The sequence below is a fragment of the Lissotriton vulgaris genome, chromosome 10 (genome assembly GCF_964263255.1).
Source record: "Lissotriton vulgaris chromosome 10, aLisVul1.2, whole genome shotgun sequence".
Classification (NCBI taxonomy): Eukaryota; Metazoa; Chordata; class Amphibia; order Caudata; family Salamandridae; genus Lissotriton; species Lissotriton vulgaris.
Window position 1 is genome coordinate 770,579,108 of NC_141698.1, and position 21,445 is coordinate 770,600,552.

The window sequence follows — 21,445 nt, forward strand, 5'->3', positions numbered from 1 at the left end:
TCGTGTTTTTCCCATAGCAACATATATAGTCGCCGCGAGCATAAACTATCTGAGAACCGGGGTAACGCTGCACCTTGAAAAATGTCCTACATTTTTTTCATGACGCGAAAAAATGTAGGACATTTTTCAAGGTGAGCCTAGATGCCGGACACTGGAGCGCTTTTCCCCTGGTCTAGGAGCTAGAAGTGTCCTTCCCCCATGACCGCCCTCAAAGACTGCGCAGTCCTACAACCAACCCATTGTCATAGTTAACATATATATAAGTGAGTGTGTTACCTATGACAACGGGTCTGGTTGCATGTGTATACATATACATACACACACACACACTTGATTGTAGTCAGGCAAACCCTGAAAAATGACCCACACCTCATAGCGGCTTTTCAAGCAGGCCGTTCAGGTCTCACCCCTACGCCCACATTTTCAACATTGCTAATCCCGGAGAGAAAACAATTGACGTAATATTTCCCAGTTAGTGTTCTGATGCACCAGTAGCGCTTAGAAACGTGCTGTGCTCCGGCGTAACGAGCCCTTTGTACATCGTTACAATTCAGGACGGAGTTCGCGCTCGTAGCGGCTAGAGGCGCGATGGTGGTTCTGAGTGCTGTGCAGGCTGATCCTTCCCCGACATCACTGACTTGCAACAAACACAATATCTCGTTTGCGTTATAGATTTTTTGTTTAGTTATTTAACGCCTTGTTCTCACACGGGCGCCTTGCCGCTACAAGCCACTTAATCCCAAACCAAGTTCCGTAGAAAATATTCATTTTACTTCCTGAAACTGAAGCTTATGGCCCAAAAATCTGGGAAAAGCCCTGGTTTTGGACATGCCTGCTCTTTGCTTCTAAGGTATGAAGGGTGCATTGTGTGCCTGTTTCACGAGTCTCAAGAGAGAGACGGGGAACTAGGAGGACGCGAATGAAGGAGGGGAGAGAGGAGTGATTGAGGGAATAAACTAGGAGATGGGTAAGACAGAATGATAGACTGAAGACTAATGTGTTATACATAAAGGAATGAAAAAAGAAAGGAAAACATGAGGCGGGAGGAGAAGGGAATCGAGGAAAGGAGGAAGAAGGGAGGACGTGGAGGAAAGCAATAGAGAGATAATAGAAGGGAATACACAGTGAAAGGAAGGAAGAATATACGGAAGAAAGGAAGAGGGAATGGAAAAGTATACGGGAGGAGAAAGAGAAGAACGAAAGAATGAGAGAACGAAAGACTGAAAGACTGAAAACATTGAATGAGTGACAGAATAAGGTCCCGAAGTATGGATCAAGAAGGAAGGAAGGAAGGACGGTGCGGATGAATTAAGGAATGTAGGAATAAAGGGGGATTGAGCACCTTGCCGTGGGCCCTTCCTAGGAGAATCGATCACCCAAACCCTGGGCTTGGGAGGGAGGGGGCAGAAATGTGCTCCGGAGGAGGTGGGGGCCGGGGGCATACAAAGGTCCCCCGAGTGACAGGCCGGCCAGGACCCGGACCAGGACGCGGACAGGCGAGGGGCTTCAAAGGACGCACAGAAAGGGGGCGGGACGCCTTTCTGAACGGCCATGGATGAAAAGCCCCTAAAGCAAACAGGCGAAGAAAGCGATTATTCCCGAAAAAAGAGAGGGCGTCAGAGGGGAAAATTGAAGAAAGGGGACAGGAGAAAAATAAAGAGACAACCTCATGAATGCGCCGCCTTTGGTGTGAGGAGAAAAGTGACAAGGACATGAGGCAGGTTGTAGAGGCGTCGAGCGCCCTCCGGGAGCACGGAGGGACCTGCTCCGAGGCAGCCAGCACCTGAACTCACTCACCCGCAAAACCAAAGAGTCCAGCTCTGGGCAGTGATCCCTTCACCTCACCTCACCCCACCCATAGAACCAACGAAACCCACGCTGGAGCAACTCACCTCAGCTCACCCATAGAACCAATGAAACCCACGCTGGGGCATCCGCATCTCAGCTCACCCATAGAACCAACGAAACCCACGCTGGGGCAATGCGCATTTCACCTCACCCATAGAACCAACGAAACCCCCGCTGGAGCATCTCACCTCACCTCACCCATAGAGCCAACGAAACCTCAGCTGGAGCAACTCACTCACCTCACCCATAGAACCAACGAAACCCGCGCAGGTGCAATGCGCATCTCACCTCACCCATAGAACCAATGAAACCTGCGATGGAGCAACTCACCTCACCCATAGAACCAATGAAACACGTGCTGGGGCAATGCGCATCTCACCTCACCCATAGAGCCAACGAAACCTCAGCTGGAGCAACTCACCTCACCTCACCCATAGAACCAACGAAACCGCGCTGGTGCAATGCGCATCTCACCTCACCCATAGAACCAATGAAACCTGCGATGGAGCAACTCACCTCACCCATAGAACCAATGAAACCCGCGCTGGGGCAATGCACAACTCACCTCACCCATTGAACCATAGAAACCAGCTCTGGTGGAATGCACATCTCACCTCACCATTGAACCATAGAAACCAGCTCCGGGGCAATGCACATCTCACCTCACCATTGAACCATAGAAACCAGCTCCGGGGCAATGCACATCTCACCTCACCATTGAACCATAGAAACCAGCTCCGGGGCAATGCACATCTCACCTCACCATTGAACCATAGAAACTATCTCTGGGGCAATGCCCATCTCACCGCACCATTGAACCATAGAAACCAGCTCCGGGGCAATGCACATCTCACCTCACTCGCAGAACCATAGAAACCAGCTCTGGTGGAATACACATCTCACCTCACCATTGAACCATAGAAAGCAGCTCTGGGGCAATGCACATCTCACCTCACCATTGAACCATAGAAACCAGCTCTGGTGGAATGCAAATCTCACCTCACTCGCAGAACCATAGAAACCAGCTCTGGTGGAATGCGCATCTCACCTCTCCCATTGAACCATAGAAACCAGCTCTGGGGCAACGCGCATCTCACCTCACTCACAGAAATGTAGAAACCCTCTCTGATGCAGTGTGCTTCTCGCCCCACTCACACAAAGAAACCAGATCTGATGCAGTGAAGGCAGATCTGGTGCAGTGTGCTACTCACCTCCCTTACCAAACTATAGAAACAAGGTCTGGGGCAATGCACATCTCACCCCACCCCAGAATCACAGAAACCAGCTATGAGGAATGTGTATCTCACCTCACTCACAGAACCAAAGAAACCAGTTCTGGGGCAATGCACATCTCACCTCACCTCGCCCATTGAACCATACAAACCAGCTCTGGGGCAATGCACATCTCACCTCACCCTTTGAGCCATAGAAACTAGCTCTGGGGCAATGCACATCTCACCTCACCCATTGAACCATAGAAACTAGCTCTGGGGCAATGCACATCTCACCTCACCATTGAACCATAGAAACCAGCTCTGGGGCAATGCACATCTCACCTCAATATTGAACCATAGAAACCAGCTCCGGGGCAATGCACATCTCACCTCACTCGCAGAACCATAGAAACCAGCTCTGGTGGAATGCGCATCTCACCTCTCCCATTGAACCATAGAAACTAGCTCCGGGGCAATGCACATCTCACCTCACCATTGAACCATAGAAACCAGCTCCGGGGCAATGCACAGCTCACCTCACTCGCAGAACCATAGAAACCAGCTCTGGTGGAATGCGCATCTCACCTCTCCCATTGAACCATAGAAACTAGCTCTGGGGCAATGCGCATCTCACCGCACTCGCAGAACCATAGAAACCAGCTCTGGTGGAATGCGCATCTCACCTCACCCATTGAACCATAGAAACCAGCTCTGGGGCAATTAGCATCTCACTTCACTCACAGAAATGTAGAAACCCTCTCTGATGCAGTGTGCTTCTCACCCCACTCACACAAAGAAACCAGATCTGATGCAGTGAAGGCAGATCTGGTGCAGTTTGCTTCTCACCTCCCCTAGGGAACTATAGAAAAAAGGTCTGGGGCAATGCACATCTCACCCCACCCCCAGAATCACAGAAACCAGCTCCGAGGCAATGTGCATCTCACATCACTCACAGAACCAAAGAAAGCCGGTCTGGGTTTTGAACATCTCATATTCACAAAGCAAAATACCCCACTTTAGGGCAATGTGCGCACCGCCTCCCTCACAAAGCAGAGGGATCTGCTCTGCGGCAAGAGCACCATACATCACTCCCAAATAGCATCATTTATTGGTGCAGTAAGTAATAGAACTCCGGGAATGGAGTCGCTAAATACCTCATAAATGTTACATTTGCGTTGATATAAGTGACCGTTTGATCAGCAATACAGAAACATTGACATTCTATACTTAAACAGTCAAACAGGGAAGAAAAGTATTTTTTGACAAGTGTCGGGACTACAAAGTGCACTCTGAATAGATTTAGGGACCATCTGACAAGAATCGTATATCTTTGGTTCTGCACTTCAAAGGCCTGTTTGAGGAGTGATGGGGCTTTACTAGTATTTACAATAAGCACTAGCAAAACCAATCTGCCTAGTTTGTAAAATACAGAGTTATTGCCTTTGCCAATGCTGGTTTACACTGAAATAACCTAATGGTAAAATGGCTGTCACTGCATCAGAATACCTGGGCACAAATGCATCATGAATGATGCATTTGCATGCATGCATGCATACATGCAGGCACTTAGGTGGCCAGCATGAATTGGTTTTACTATTCAAGAAATCCCATTTCAAGGTGGCTGCATATGCATGCTTTGTGACCTGTGGCAGACATTGTTAGGTTTCGCCTGCCGAAGGCTGCGCTCTGCGCAGCTTTTCGGGGCAGGCGAAATCTATTGTTTACAATATGGGCTTCAGGAACGTCCCCCGGCTCCCATTGGCTAGCTCCATAAATGGAGGCTAGCCATTGGGAGCCGGATCTGTCCGTCAAGGCCGGACCAGATTCGGGGGCGTTCCCGTGATTTTTTCCCTCTACACCCACTTCTGATCGTCATCACGGGGGTGGGTGTGTGTTATTTTTTTTTTTTTTGAGTGCCTGTTTTCTTCTTTTTACAAGTGTTTGTTGTTAGAGTTGGCTGCAAGATTCGAGTTCCCTCGAGGCAATCAGGTAAGGAGCATTTTGTTTATAAATGTGTTTTCACTTTGTAAGTTTATGTATTTTGACGTTTTCGCTCTTAATGTATTTTTTCTGTTTGCTTTTGTTTTTATCCCGTTCCCGACCCTCCCTCTGTCCGCTCGCGCCCCCCCCCCCCGCTCTCCGACTAACCGTTCCTGTCCCCCCCCCCCCCAGGCTACGTGGAGCAGAAATGACGGGGTGTTTTAACTCACTAACTCACAGGCGGCCTCTCTCTCTCTCCACATAGGCACACTCCAGGCAGTCCCCTCTCCTCGGTATTTGATAAAATTTAGTGCAGAGTGTGAGTGCAAAGTGTGAGTGCAGAGTGCAAAGTGTGAGTGCAGAGTGCAAAGTGTGAGTGCAGAGTGCAAAGTGAGTGTGCAGAGTGCAAAGTGAGTGTGCAGAGTGCAAAGTGAGTGTGCAGAGTGCAAAGTGAGTGTGCAGAGTGCAAAGTGAGTGTGCAGAGTGCAAAGTGAGTGTGCAGAGTGCAAAGTGAGTGTGCAGAGTGCAAAGTGAGTGTGCAGAGTGCAAAGTGAGTGTGCAGAGTGCGTGTGCAGAGTGCAAAGTGAGTGTGCAGAGTGCAAAGTGAGTGTGCAGAGTGCAAAGTGAGTGTGCAGAGTGCAAAGTGAGTGTGCAGAGTGCAAAGTGAGTGTGCAGAGTGCAGAGTGAGTGTGCAGAGTGCAGAGTGAGTGTGCAGAGTGCAGAGTGAGTGTGCAGAGTGCAGAGTGCAAAGTGAGTGTGCAGAGTGCAAAGTGAGTGTGCAGAGTGCAAAGTGAGTGTGCAGAGTGCAAAGTGAGTGTGCAGAGTGCAAAGTGAGTGTGCAGAGTGCAAAGTGAGTGTGCAGAGTGCAAAGTGAGTGTGCAGAGTGCAAAGTGAGTGAGCAGAGTGCAAAGTGAGTGTGCAGAGTGCAAAGTGAGTGTGCAGAGTGCAAAGTGAGTGTGCAGAGTGCAAAGTGAGTGTGCAGAGTGAGTGTGCAGAGTGAGTGTGCAGAGTGCAGAGTGAGTGTGCAGAGTGCAAAGTGAGTGTGCAGAGTGAGTGTGCAGAGTGCAAAGTGAGTGTGCAGAGTGCAAAGTGAGTGTGCAGAGTGCAAAGTGAGTGTGCAGAGTGCAAAGTGAGAGTGCAGAGTGCAAAGTGTGAGTGCAGAGTGCAAAGTGAGTGTGCAGAGTGCAGAGTGCAAAGTGAGTGTGCAGAGTGCAGAGTGCAAAGTGAGTGTGCAGAGTGCAGAGTGCAAAGTGAGTGTGCAGAGTGCAAAGTGAGTGTGCAGAGTGCAAAGTGAGTGTGCAGAGTGCAAAGTGAGTGTGCAGAGTGCAAAGTGAGTGTGCAGAGTGCAAAGTGAGTGTGCAGAGTGCAAAGTGAGTGTGCAGAGTGCAAAGTGAGTGTGCAGAGTGCAAAGTGAGTGTGCAGAGTGCAAAGTGAGTGTGCAGAGTGCAAAGTGAGTGTGCAGAGTGAGTGTGCAGAGTGCAAAGTGAGTGTGCAAAGTGAGTGTGCAGAGTGCAAAGTGAGTGTGCAGAGTGCAAAGTGAGTGTGCAGAGTGCAAAGTGAGTGTGCAGAGTGCAAAGTGAGTGTGCAGAGTGCAAAGTGAGTGTGCAGAGTGCAAAGTGAGTGTGCAGAGTGCAAAGTGAGTGAGCAGAGTGCAAAGTGAGTGAGCAGAGTGCAAAGTGAGTGAGCAGAGTGCAAAGGGAGTGCAGAGTGCATAGAGCATGGGGAGTGCATAGAGCATGGGGAGTGCATAGAGCATGGGGAGTGGAGAGTGCATGGGGAGTGGAGAGTGCATGGGGAGTGCTAGGGAGTGCAGAGTGAGTAGGGAGTGCTAGAGAGTGCAGAGTGAGTAGGGAGTGCTAGAGAGTGCAGAGTGAATAGGGAGTGCTAGAGAGTGCAGAGTGAGTAGGGAGTGCTAGAGAGTGCAGAGTGAGTAGGGAGTGCTAGAGAGTGCAGAGTGAATAGGGAGTGCTAGAGAGTGCAGAGTGAATAGGGAGTTCTAGGGAGTGCTAGAGAGTGCAGAGTGAGTAGGGAGTGCTAGAGAGTGCAGAGTGAGTAGGGAGTGCTAGAGAGTGCAGAGTGACTGCAGAGATTAAGCTAATGGCAATGTAAATGACAATGCCATTTATTTATCTGTTTTCAAAACCAACACAAATACAAATTTTGTCATTTACAATGCCAATAACTCTAACTTTTCCAAAGGCGAAACCATTGCATTGTAAATGCTTGTTTAGGAGATATGCGCCTCGTGCTACAACAAAGACAATGGGAACAGAGCCGAGGCGCACAAAACCAATCAAGAGGAAGGGGAAGAGGACAGCGATGGACCACAAACAAAAAAAGACCAGAAGGGGCAAAAGAAACAAGTCAATCAACCGAAAAGGTGGGCACGGAAACACGGAGTATGCGCCAGAAAAGGGGGAAATAAACAATGAATTGCAAATTATCAACCTCTCCAAAAGGACAATCACTGATACGGAAACCATGTTACTAAAGCGAGGCATAAACTTTTGCCCAAAGAAAAAGATGAACATCGCTCAAGTACGAATAGACTTCTATCTATATATAAGGAAGATCAAACTGGCAAAGTTTTTTGAAGAAAATAAAAACAAAAAAGACTTTCAAAAATTACAAATGGATGAAGAAAGTACCCCAGATTTGCGTGTTAAAGAAGGAGAAGCATACACCACACTCCTGAATCTAGACATAACTGATGGAAACGAAATGACGGTCAGTCAAGCGATCGTACAAATGGGAGCAGGCATCAGCAAATTAAAGCCAAAATCAAAATTTTATCCCCAGTTACCGGCTGGAAACAAGGTGGATATCTTTCAAGAGGCTGTAATCCAGGACCTATATAAAATCAAGGGATCCAACTACAAAGACAACCTTACCTTGGAGGAACGAAAAGCACTAGAAAATGTATGCAAAGATGACCAAATAGAAATAAAAATGGCGGATAAGGGAGGAAATATTGTGATCTGGGAAAAGAGTTCATACATCATTGAAGCTCATAGACAACTGAAAGATGTCAAATACTATGAGAGGTTAAAATCCAACCCAAACGGAAGAAATAAAGAACAAATTGGATGAAAAATTAGGTCAATGGAAATTAAACAATTTATTGATGAAGATGAACAGAAATATTTAACAACCAGTTACCCGATAACAGCAACAATATGTTTCTTCCCTAAGGTCCACAAAGACCGAAACAAACCTCCAGGAAGACCGATTTTATCCGCAAAAGGCTCTCTTTTGGAACCTGTTTCAAACTATATAGATTATTTTCTCAAACCACATGTCACACAATTAAGTTCATACATTCAAGACACCAATGACTTCATGAGAAGACTGGAAAACACACCATGGCAAGAAAATTACCAACTGATTTCCATGGATGTCGTATCTTTATATACGAACATACAAAATGACACTGGAATAAAGGCATGTGAATATTTTTTGCAACACAGAGACATCAAATACAAAAATCACAACCTAATGCTGCTAGACATGATTGAACTATGCTTATCTCAAAACATTTTTCTGTTTGGTGAAGAGCTATATAGACAATCCAGTGGAACTGCAATGGGTTTTTCATTTAGCCCAAATTATGCGTGTCTCACAATGGGATACTGGGAAAAGGAAATAGCCTGGGCATCTGAATATGACCAATTCACCTGCAAAATCATGTTTTGGATCAATTTCAGGACTATTACAAGATCATCAACAGCAGTATGACAGGGTTAACCTTCACATACGAAATCAACAACGAAGAAGTAACATTCCTGGACACCCGTATCTATATCAAAGACAATCAGATCCACACGACGCTGCACAGAAAAGAAACAGCTACCAATGCAGCGTTGGAAGCGACCAGCTTCCACCAGGCCTCCTTGATTTCAAGTATCCCATATGGGGAGTTTCTTCGCATTCGAAGAATATGCAGCGAAGACTCTGAGTGGCAAAAACATAGCGCCACAACAAAAAGAAGATTCAAAAATCGTAAATACAATCAAGGGAACATAGAAAAATGTTGGAAAAGAGCCAACGAAAAACCCAGACAGGAATGTTTAAAACGATCAAACAAAGACAAAAGTGATCAAGAGCCTATCAGACTTATCACTGATTACTCTGAAAACAGTAAAAACCTTGTTCAAATCATGAGAAAAAATTGGAAGATCCTACATCTGGATGACACTTTAGGCAAACTAGTGGGACAACATCCAGTTGTAACATACAGGAGCGCACCAAACTTGAAGGACCGGTTGATTCACAGTCACTGTAAACCGAACAAAAAGAAAGACTGGTTGAAAACCACTGGTTTTGTGAAATGTTATGGTTGCAAAATGTGCCAAATCGCCAAACAAACTAAAGAAATACCATTACGCAACAACAAAAAATGGCAGATACGACAACTAATTTCATGTAAAACTGAATTTACAGTCTACGGGATAGAATGTCCATGCCCCCTCATGTACGTGTTAAGAGGAAGGGGTCCCAGTAAGGAGGACGTATGAATAGAGAAAATTTAAACAAAGAAAATAGAAATAAGTGCATCTATAATGTTTTATTCACATTATAGGGAAAAGTTGTCAAAACCAAATGTACAATACACAATTGTATTAGTGCCCCTGGGGGTAAGGGGGACGTGCAGTTGTGAGGGTAGTGTGGGGGGGAATTCGTGACAATAAAAGCATGTATTATTCAGACATTATCATAGGTTCAAATATCAAATGGACAGCATATAGATACTGAATCAGCTTGAAAGTTCAAAATACACATGCCCCAAAATCCATACTATGCAAAATTTGGGGTAGGAGGAGGCTGTGTAGGAGCTGAGAAAGTCGACGTTTCGACCCTAGGAAGGCAGGAAGCATTAAAGTCCTTGCGGGTGGGTCTTCATCAGGACGGGAAGAGGGTAGCGGGGCAGGCAACCTGTTATAATCAGTGTTGCTGGGTTATATTAATTGGTCGAGGTCGATATTAGCATTCAATCTTGTGAAATTAAAATACATATCCCACATGGGTAGTGAGAAGGAAACGATCCGGGTGCTGGCTGGGGGGGACCACTCCAAGTATCGATTGGTAGAGAGTCAGTATCGTGTCCCCGTTGACGGAAAGGATTAGTCAGAATCCGGTCAATGGCGGTTTAGTCGGAGCGCAGCGTCACCCTCGGCTGTCTCGAACATCCAGTTGTAACATACAGGAGAGCACCAAACTTGAAGGACCGGTTGATTCACAGTCACTGTAAACCGAACAAAAAGAAAGACTGGTTGAAAACCACTGGTTTTGTGAAATGTTATGGTTGCAAAATGTGCCAAATCGCCAAACAAACTAAAGAAATACCATTACGCAACAACAAAAAATGGCAGATACGACAACTAATTTCATGTAAAACTGAATTTACAGTCTACGGGATAGAATGTCCATGCCCCCTCATGTACGTGGGCAGCACCAAAGGAGAGCTAAAAAAACGAATAATGGAACATGTGAGAGCCACAGTACATAAGGACAGAGCCAACGCAGTGGCAAAGCATATGGAGCTAAAGCACAATGGAGATTGGCTTAAATTGAAATTCTTTGGAATAGAAACTATCCCAAAAAATACACACGTGGTGGAGACCGCGAAAAAATTCTGAGACAAAAGGAGTCACGCCACATCCTAAATTTTAGAACTTTAAGTCCTCACGGCCTGAACCAATCGGAGCAGTTATATATTCATCTCTAATATGGACAAAAGCAGAGACAGAATAAGTGAATTGGTGATGTTGAAAACCATTTCATAACAAGACTGGATGACCCAAGATGGCAGCCTCATCAATTAGTTGACTAATCCCACTATAGGGATGGAAAAGGACAAATGTGGACATTATAATGTCGACCAATACTATCTCATGTGTCATAAACAGTGAACTAATCCCACTGGAGGGATTGAAAGTGATAAATAGTTGGCAAAAATAAGTGACAAAAAATAATGATGCATAATTATAATATCAGCCAACAATACCATAAACATAAGGTTGAGGCAAAAGTTTGATTGATTTCTCTTGTTAAATGGTTTAATTTCACTTAGAGAACCCTTTTTTAAAAAAAATTAGATTGCTAAAAAACCACAAATACCAGAATGCCTAGCGAATTACAACAGGATGTGATGTAACATCAAACACTGAGGTCGCTTTAAATGTTGTGAAAAAAACTTGAGAAAGTGATCGTGAGCAAGGTGCTGGGAGCACTGAAACGCGTAGATCGTGTTTGTTTTCATTGCTGAAGGATTGTAATAAACTAATTTGTGGAACTTAAAGGGAGTGCGCCCATTGCTTTCGTCCAAGTGGCGGAGGAGTGTTATATAGATATAGATATATAGATATATATAGATATATAGATATATATATAGATATATATGCTCCAAAACACCAGCCTGCCGCAACTTCGAGCGGGTGCCTGCTTACCGGGGGTGTACCCGTTAATCATATAAAGCTTCAAAACGTCCTACAGGAATATTACTCCGGTAAGGTGTCGGTTGGCACAAGAACTCTTTGATATCGATACGTATTTACCACAGAGCGTTAGGGGAAACAGCACGTTAATTGGGAAAGCTGCGGACGCAGCTAGAACTAACCAAAATGTTTTGTGAAACGGAACGGCGTGAGTCCGAGTTGGGAATGTTCGAAAACAAGAAAAAACAAAATGATACGCAAAAAGACAAACAGGGACAGGCTATCGGAGGCACAACAGATTTAAACTCCAAGTTGACAAAATTGGAACGTTTGTACGAACGTGAGATAAAAAATTGTTGATGTGCTGAAGGTTTCCAAATAAACCTCTTTTGTGAAACCACCCCTGCGAGTGCTGCAATCTATTACAGGCTATTCCTGTAGGATGTTTTGGAGCTATATGTATGTATGTATATATGTATATGTTTTTGCAGAGTGGTGGAGAAGGGGGTGGGCCTCGGATGAGCTCTCATCAATCCCTCTGTGTATGACTTACTAGAGGTAGCAGGAGAGATAGTTGGGCCCCAAGAGCCCTCAACATTCAAGGCAACTTCATTCCCACTAGCAGTAATGCTCAAAGAGGCGTGTTTGCAGAGTGATGGGGAAAGTCCTTGGATCAGCTCTGTTATCCTGCTGTGTGGAACTTACTGAATGTAACAGAAGGGGTTCTTGGCCCCCAAGGAACATCCGCAACAAAGGGGATTTAATCTCCCAACCAGTAGTACGCCAGGATGCACGTTTGCAAAGGGATGGAGAAAGGGGTAGGCCTCCTGTGAGTTTTCAGCAATCTCGCTGTGTGGGACTTAATGGAGGATTCAGGAGGGGGTCATGACCCCCAAGGACCCTCAGCAGCCAAGGGAACCTAATCCCTCAACCAGTAGTGCATCAGGAGGCGCATTTGCAGAGTGGTGGCGAAAGGAGGCAGTGCTCCGGCGACTTTCCCTGGGGCCGGCCTTTTTTTAAATGTATTTTTTATTAGGGGAGTGTGGCCTCCCTCTCCAGACCGAAATGGCCCGAAATCCCATCCCCCCAGTCCCAGCCTTTTTGCAAAGTGAGGAGGGGTTGCACAGCCCCCCTCGCCGGATCGATTTCGGCCCCGGTGACACCACCCCTTGGGACCCTGCTTATTTTTTTAATAATGTTTTTATTAGGGGCAGAGGGCTGTGAGGCCTCCTCCCTGGGCCGATTTTGACCTCAGGGACTCCCTCTCCTATGTCCCCGCCTGCACCCAGTGAGCTGTTTTGGGGACTTGGGGCAGGGGGGGCATCAAGTCTCCCGCGGTCCCTGCTTGCTCCTCGGCTCCTGCGGGAGCAGGCATTGCTGTGACAGACAGGGGGCTCCTGAAAGGCAGCACCCTGTCTGCCAGAGCAATGTTCTGTTTCTCTGCACTCCTATTTCCGTGCAAAGAAACCGATGAAAATTCTGCTTTCTGGAATCCGGACCGGTTTTATCGCTCCGGCAGAGTGATGTTTGCTTTTGCTTGGTCTGAGCTGTCAGCTCCCACCAAGAAAGAGCAAACCGCCACCTTGTGGGTAGGCACCTCAGGAGGTAGCAGTAGCCGGCCATGGGGCGTGGCAGCCCACAGGGCCATAAATGTTTTCATAGTGGGGGCCACCCATCCCCTCTCCATCATAGAAGTTAGCCCCAGGGAGGTGGTAAGCCCTGCGGCCGGAGGGCCTTGACGGACCCCTACATTGATGTATTTCACCCCCTGGGAGGTTGCGGTCCCTGGTTCTGTGGGGTGGCAGGGGCCATGTGTGTCTGTGAATGGGTGTGTTAGTGGGTGTATGAGGGGATGTGTGAATGGTTCTGTGGATGATGTCATCATTGATGTCACTGACCATGTCATGAGTGATACATGTGAGGTCCTAAGCAGTGTATTTTAGAGGATTAACTTATTGTTAGCTCAGATAACTATAACTGCTGAATTTCTATGGTTTTGTATGAGTAAAATCTAACCCGAACTAGAATGTTCCTGTAACCTTTGTTATTTTCAGTGTCAAAAATATATGCTCGAGGCATATGGGCTGCAGATGGTACATTTATAAATAGTATTTACAACAAGGGGTGGTGAGGGACAGAGTCTCTGAATTAAGCAGAAAGCTCTCACCCAGTCAAGAGATCAGGGCTAGATCCAACACCGTTTTTTAGCTCACTGCACCATCCCAGTGTCAGAACCTGGCTGTATGCAAATTAGTCTGTTCCTGTCCCAGTGCATGATGGGAACAGGGAAAACCAAACTACAAAAGCCAATTCTTACACTGGGAAGGAAACAAGCTCCCGGGGACCGGTTTCTGGCATTACAGCCGTCTTCGGCCCGGTTTGCTTGAATCCTGATGGTGCAATGAGCAAGGGTCTCACATCTGAGAATACCCTTCCACGCTTAGGGTGGACAAAAATATTTACAACAAGGGGTGGTGAGGGACAGAGTCTCTGAATTGAGCAGAAAGCTCTCACCCAGTCAAGAGATCAGGGCTAGATCCAACACCGTTTTTTAGCTCACTGCACCATCCCAGTTTCAGAACCTGGCTGTATGCAAATTAGTCTGTTCCTGTCCCAGTGCATGATGGGAACAGGGCAAACCAAACTACAAAAGCCAATTCTTACACTGGGAAGGAAACAAGCTCCCGGGGACCTGTTTCTGGCATTACAGCCGTCTTCGGCCCGGTTTGCTTGAATCCTGATGGTGCAATGAGCAAGGGTCTCACATCTGAGAATACCCTTCCACGCTTAGGGTGGACAAAAATATTTACAACAAGGGGTGGTGAGGGACAGAGTCTCTGAATTAAGCAGAAAGCTCTCACCCAGTCAAGAGATCAGGGCTAGATCCAACACAGTTTTTTAGCTCACTGCACCATCCCAGTTTCAGAACCTGGCTGTATGCAAATTAGTCTGTTCCTGTCCCAGTGCATGATGGGAACAGGGCAAACCAAACTACAAAAGCCAATTCTTACACTGGGAAGGAAACAAGCTCCCGGGGACCGGTTTCTGGCATTACAGCCGTCTTCGGCCCGGTTCATCACCACCCCCTTTTCTAAATCGTTTTTGGCCACTATAGGTGTGGCAGGGTATACTCAGACATGAGTCCCTTTCTCACTGCTCCATCAGGATTCAAGCAAGCCGGGCCGAAGAAGGCTGAAATGCCAGAAACCGGTCCCCGGTAGCTTGTCTCCTTTCTGGTGAAGAATTGGCTTGGTAGTTTAGTCTGCCCTGTTCCCATGATGCACTGGGCTAGGGACAGACTAATTTGCATATAGCCAGGTTCTGAGCTGGGATGGGGCAGTGAGATAAATAACGGTGATGGATCAAGCCCTGATCTTTTTACTGGGTAAGAGTGGTCTGCTTAACTCAGACACTCTGTTCATCACCACCCCCTTTTCTAAATCATTTATAAATAGATCGCCATCTGGTGTTGGGCTCGGATGATTGCACTTGTTTTTCTCTTGGATAAGTCTATCGTCGTCACAAGACTGATGACTCCTCCTTTGGTTGCTAGTGCGCATGGGCATGGGCTCCATCCTTAAATAGTTTTTTTCCGCCATCGGGTTCGGATGAGGATCGAAGCGCTCCGGATCGACTTCGGGAAAAAAGTGATATTTCGGCGCGTATTCCCTTTCCAATGCGACGGTATAGTTATTGAACGCGAGTTCATTTCCATCTCGACGCGTTTCAACGTCAAACAACAAAAGTTACAACTTCTACGTCGACGAGACCGGGAGGCCTATCTCGGCGTAGTCCAGCCCGGAGTCCATGGAAAGGTGTCCAGCGTGTGGTGCTAAGTTCCCACAAAAGGACCTTCACGAGGTGTGCAATCTTTGACTATCATCTGAACACGAATCCAGGGACTGTGAAGCCTGCAAAGCATTCTCCTCCAAGTCAACTATTAGAAACAGTCGAGCCCGAAGACACGAAATGTCGAGAATGCAGTCCGAGGCAATCCCAGAGCTGTTTGAGGCCCAGCACCCAAATGAAATGAAATGAAAGCAAATTTATAACGCGCAAACTCAGCCCAATGGGTATCCAGGCGTCTAACCAAAAATACTTACATGTCCAGAGAGCTAATTACTAGTAAGCTTTCTTGAAACACCATGTTTTTAGGGCCTTTTTATAGAGGGGCAGTGAGGATAAGGACTTAAGCTCCAAGGGGAGTGCATTCCTAAGACGAGGGGCAACTGTAGAGAAAGCTCTTCCTCCCCATCTGGTCTTCTTAGTCCGAGGAATCGCCAAAAGATTCTGTTGTGATGAGCGTAAGCATCTGCTGGGGACATAGCCAGAGAGATGTGATCCCAGCCCATCAGATGTTCCAGCTTTTAAAGCCCTATGCCCTAGACAGATGATTTTAAAGGAGATACGGTGCTCTATAGGAAGCCAGTGGAGGGTCTTTCTGGCTAGTGTTGCAGAGGAAGAGCAGGGGATGTCTAGTACAAATCTTGCTGCCGCATTCTGTACTGTTTGGAGACGCTGGATCAGTCCCTTATTGATCTCTGCATACAGTGAGTTGCAATAGTCCAATCTTGAACCGACCAACGCAACCACTGTCTGTTTCCTAGCTTGCGGGGAAAGGTAATGCACTATTCTTCGGGGAATTTTGATAACTCCCCAACAGGTGGCCACCGTTCTATTGACCTGATGGGTCATTGCCAGCGAGGTATCAAAAATGACCCCTAGGTTTCTAGCTGAATGTGAGGGGACCGGGCACGTTCCCAAGGATGGCGGCCACCATTCATTTGACCACACATCCTGGTCCCTTCCAAAGATCAGCACCTCGGTCTTATCGCCATTCAGCCTCAAGGAGTTGAGTATCATCCAGTCAGCGACTGATTGCATACAACTCCTGAAGCTGAACGCGGAGGTGCTAACCGATTGAGCCAGCAACGCCATGATCTGAGTGTCGTCTGCATACGACACTACTTCCATTCCCTGCGCTTTTACTAATCTCGCTAGGGGGGCCACATAAATGTTAAGTAGAATCGGGCATAAAGCCGACCCCTGTGGTACCCCACATTGCAGAGATTAGCAGGGGAGAGGTATTCTCCCAATTTGACCCTCTGTTCTCTAAGGTCTAGAAAAGAGGACAGAAGGCTCAAAGCTGGCCCCTCCACTCCTATCTCCATCAAACGAGGTGTTAAAATCGAGGGAGATAGGGTGTCGAATGCTGGGGTCAGATCGAGTAAGACCAGCAGCGTTGTCTGTCCCTGGTCCACTTTCATTCTGATGTTGTTTGTCACCATAGTAAGTGCAGACTCCGTGCTATGGAATTTCCTGAACCCATGTTGGGTCTGATCTAAAAACCCAGAGGAGTCCAGGAAGGCAGACAAGTGCGAGTTCAGGTGGGCCTCAAGCATTTTGGCTGGGGCAGGAAGTAAGGAGATGGGTCTGAAATTTTTTAAGATTGTGGGGTCAAGGGAGGGCTTTTTAAGTAGTGGCCTGACAATCGCTTTCTTCCAGACTGAAGGAAAGACCCCCTGCAACAGGGCACTATTCATTACCTCCAATAAAGGAGGAAGTAATGTGTCCCTACACTCCTTCATCACTTTGAGAGGACAGGGGTCCAAAGGAGAGGAAGATTTGGTCCTGTTCAACAGTGAGTTAAGGTTATCGAGTGTGATCGGTGGAAAGTTAGAGAGAGTCTTGGTAGGGTCTTTAGACCAGGCTTCTAAGTTTGTGAGAGCCTGAATCGTGTGGATCCCAAGTGATTTTTTTCTGCATTTCCAGATTAACGGAGATCTCATCGATTTTAGCATAGAAAAAGGTCGAGATCTTGTCACAGAGCTCCTGCGATCCTATCACTGGGTCTGGAACTTGTAGTGAGCAGAGGGAATACACTACCTTAAACAGCTCCTTCGATGAGGTGAGAGAAGTTGTAAGGTCAGAGAAGAATTCTTGCTTTGTCTTAATGACCGTGGTCTTATATTCACCTAACAGTCGTTTGAGTCTCTCTGTCCGTAGTGTCCCATGATTTCCTCCATTTTCTCTCCTACCTCCTGCACTCCTGTCTCATCAGCCTAAGTGGCTCAGTGAACCAGGGGGCGGAGGGCCTGCGCCTCGCTGAATATCGGCGTATCGCTGGAGCTAGAGCATCTATTGCTCCAACGATGGATTTGGCAAGTTTTTGTGCTGCCTTCTCTGGGTCTAATGGCAGGGAGACAGAACTAATGAGAGGGGCCAGAGAATCATTAGTGATGTTTTTATAGTTCCTTTTGCCCTCTCCCTGAGCCTGTCCCTTCTTGGATGGGTCTGGGTGAGGAAGGGTCAATTCTATAGGTACTGCCAGGTGGTCTGTCCAGACCAGCGGTTCAGGAGTACCCGTCTTAAACCTTGGATCGTTGGAGAAAATTCCATCCAGCGTGTGGCCTGCCTGGTGAGTTTGACCTTTTACCAGTTGAAAAAAGCCACAAGCTTCAAGGGGGATCGACCAAGGACGAGCTGTCTTTAGAGGTGAGGTCATCTAGGTGAAAGTTTAAGTCCCCTAAAATAGTGAAGTGGGGCTTGCCAATATATGGCTCCAAGATTCTGAACAGGTCACTGCTAAAATTTGATCTAGGGCCTGGGGGCCCATACACAAGAAGGCCTACAAAGGATGCTGATGGAGATGAGGAGATAAAAAAATGTAGTACCTGAAAGGGATCAGATGGTACCGACAGAGCATTGATACGGCAGGTAAGATGTGATTGGTAGAGGATCGCCAATCCTCCGCCCCTTCGCTTAGCTCTGTCAAATCTGTGCAGTGCATAACCCTCCGGGATTGCCATTAAAAGGTCGTGTCCTGAGGTCTCCGTGGCCCAGGTTTCCGTAATAAAAACCCATACAGGCCTTCTAGACATCACAAAGTCATGGAAGGCTACATTGTTTTTAATTAGAAGAAAAAGAAGAAGATGAGGAGTCGGGGTCGGAAGTGGACGAGTCTGATGTCGAAGAAATCGACTATCATCAAACCGTGAGTGACGACGTCCCCTTACCGAAAAACCGACCCCGTTTGATGTCGACCCCGCCTTCGAGCCCGGTCAGACTACCGAAAAAAGTTTCCGACGCCACGCCTTCGAGTCCGGCAACGAAACCGAAACACTCGGCCTCCCACTATGTCGGATCCGAGAAGCGATCGTCATCGAAGCTCCATACAAAGGAAGGCTCGCAGTCGAAACATTTCATGTCGAAACCGAAACATGCTTCGACGCCGAAGACTTACTCGACACCAAAAAAATCTGAATCGAGAAACTTCTCGGTACCGAAAACGCAGAACACTGACGGTCAGAAGCAAAGGCACCTTTCGGAACCAAAAATGTCCGTACCAAAACAGGAGCATCAGACAGATCCAAAACAAAAATTTTATCGATCCCCAAACTGGCAAAGTGGTGACAAAACTACCTAAAAAGAGGAAGAATGAACAGTTGGACGACAAAGCTCTTCCTCCTAAAAAGAGAACAATGGGGACAAATACAACTCCTCCCCTTTCTCCTCAACCTACAGACACACCATCTTCTCCTCTTCCTCACACTCTGCCAGCTATTCCTCCACCTTCTATACCAAGACCATCTACACCTCAAACAGATGTAGAAAGTGATACTGGGGAGGGAGAACTTCATGGGGATGACAACACTGCCCCAGATGAAGCAGACCCATGGGAGGATTATAATGCAGGGTCAGATAATAACGACCCCGAACTATATCCCTCAAAACCCTCACCACCTGATGATAATACAGGTTTTGCACAGTTAATTAATAGGGCAGCAAAATACCACAAGGTAGACTTACACAAGGAACCTCAAATAGAGGATGTCCTTTTAGAAACACTACCTGCTGCACAAAGAACATCAGGAACACTACCTATGCTTAAGGGTCTTCTCAATCACACAGCTGACCTATTCAAAGATCCTGTGAGGGCTAGGGTATTAAACCCAAGAATTGATAAAAAATATAAGGCAGCACCAAAGGACCCAATATTTATCAAGGGACAGGTACCTCTGGACTCGCTAGTAGTCACAAACGCTCGTAAGAGAGCAAACTCGTTAACTACAGGAGAAGCTCCTCCTCCTGATAAGGAGTCAAAGTTAATAGATGCAGATGGGCCATTCCTCAAAAGATCTATCTGTTAGCCGAACACCTACCAGGAGTTCAAAATCAGATGGCAGACATCTTAAGCAGAGTCAGAACAAATACACGAATGGGAACTGCACGACCAAATACTGTAGCCATTCTTCCAAAGATGGGGACAACCAGAGATAGATCTATTTGCCACTCATCAGAACGCAAAATGCCAAAACTTCGCATCCAGGTACCCACACCACCTGTCGCAGGGCAATGCGTTATGGACAAATTGGTCCAACAAATTTGCATACGCTTTTCCCCCTCTCCCACTAATTCCATTAGTGGTTAGAAACCTGCAGCAACATTCAATGACAATGATACTAGTAGCACCCACATGGGCACAACAGCCGTGGTTCATCACGCTACTGCAACTCTCACAGGTGCCACATCAAAAGTTAGAAATATTACCCTTGCACCTTACACAGAACCATGGAGAAATAATGCACCCAGATCCTAAACAATTGAACCTAGCGATCTGGCTCCTGAGGTCATAGAATTTGGATACTTAAATTTACCTCCAAACTGTATGGAAATCATTAAGCAAGTAAGACGTCCTACCACCAGAGCATGCTATGCAGCAAAGTGGAAAAGGTTTGCTGTATACTGTAACAGTAACAACATCAACCCTCTGGACGCATCCACTAAAGAGATTATTTGCTATTTACTACACTTACAGCAATGTAACCTTGCTTACGCATCTATTAGAGTACATCTTGCAGCTATAGCAGCGTACCTACAAAACGGGCAACATCTATCCCTGTTTAAAGTGCCAGCAATAAAAGCTTTCATGGAAGGCCACTAGTCATTCCACCAAGACTACCGCCTTCTTCGGTCTGGAATCTCAACATAGTACTCACCAGACTAATGGGACCGCCTTTCGAACCTATGCATAGGTGTGAAATACAATTCCTTACATGGAAGGTAGCCTTTCTTATAGCCATAGCTTCACTCAGAAGAGTAAGTGAAATACAGGCATTTTCAATACAAGAACCATTCCTACAGTTACACCAAAATAAAGTGGTTCTTAGAACAAACCCAAAATTCTTGCCTAAAGTGATTTCAGCATTCCACATCAATCAACCAGTGGAACTACCAGTCTTCTTTCCAAAACCACAGACGGTAGTAGAAAGGGCCCTACATACATTAGATGTCAGAAGGGCAATATTGTACTACATAGAAAGAACACAAACTTTCAGAAAAACCAAACAACTATTTGTAGCGTTTTCTTCAACACATAAGGGCAATCCTATCTCTAAAGCAGGCATTGCCAGGTGGATTGTAAAATGTATACAAATATGTTACATAAAAGCAAAAAGGACATTAACTGTTCCTCCTAGAGCTCACTCTACATGTAAACTAGGGGCATCTATGGCATTCTTAGGAAACATTCCTCTAGGTCTGTCCATCTCCATGGACAGACCTCTCAAACCTGCGTCCCATCTCACTCCTGCCTTACATCGGCAAGATAGCTGAGAAGCACGTGAACACCTATCTATCAGAACATCTTGAGGCGACGGAGGGCCTGGACTACTCACAATCTGGGTTCAGGCCTAACCACAGCACCGAATCAGCCCTTCAAACAGTGACCAATAACATCAAAATGGCACTGGATGAGGGCAGTTCTATGATTCTGGTGCTGTTGGACCTCTCCGCCGCTTTTGATACGGTGTCTCACACGGTGCTTCTCGACCGTTTAAAGGACGTAGGCCTGGAAGGAGTGGCTCTGTCAAGGATAATAAGTTTTCTATCTGGCCGCTCCCAAGAAGTTAGGCTGGGCTCCCACAAATCCATCTACAGGGAGCTCAACAAGGGAGTGCCACAGGGCTC

General features: G+C 46.7%; 1 protein-coding gene across 2 annotated transcripts in view; it reads left to right on the plus strand.

Moving 5' to 3' along the window:
• PALS2 (protein associated with LIN7 2, MAGUK p55 family member) overlaps nt 1-21,445 on the plus strand; it is a 985,569-nt gene that overhangs the window by 711,881 nt on the left and 252,243 nt on the right. The window lies entirely within an intron of this gene.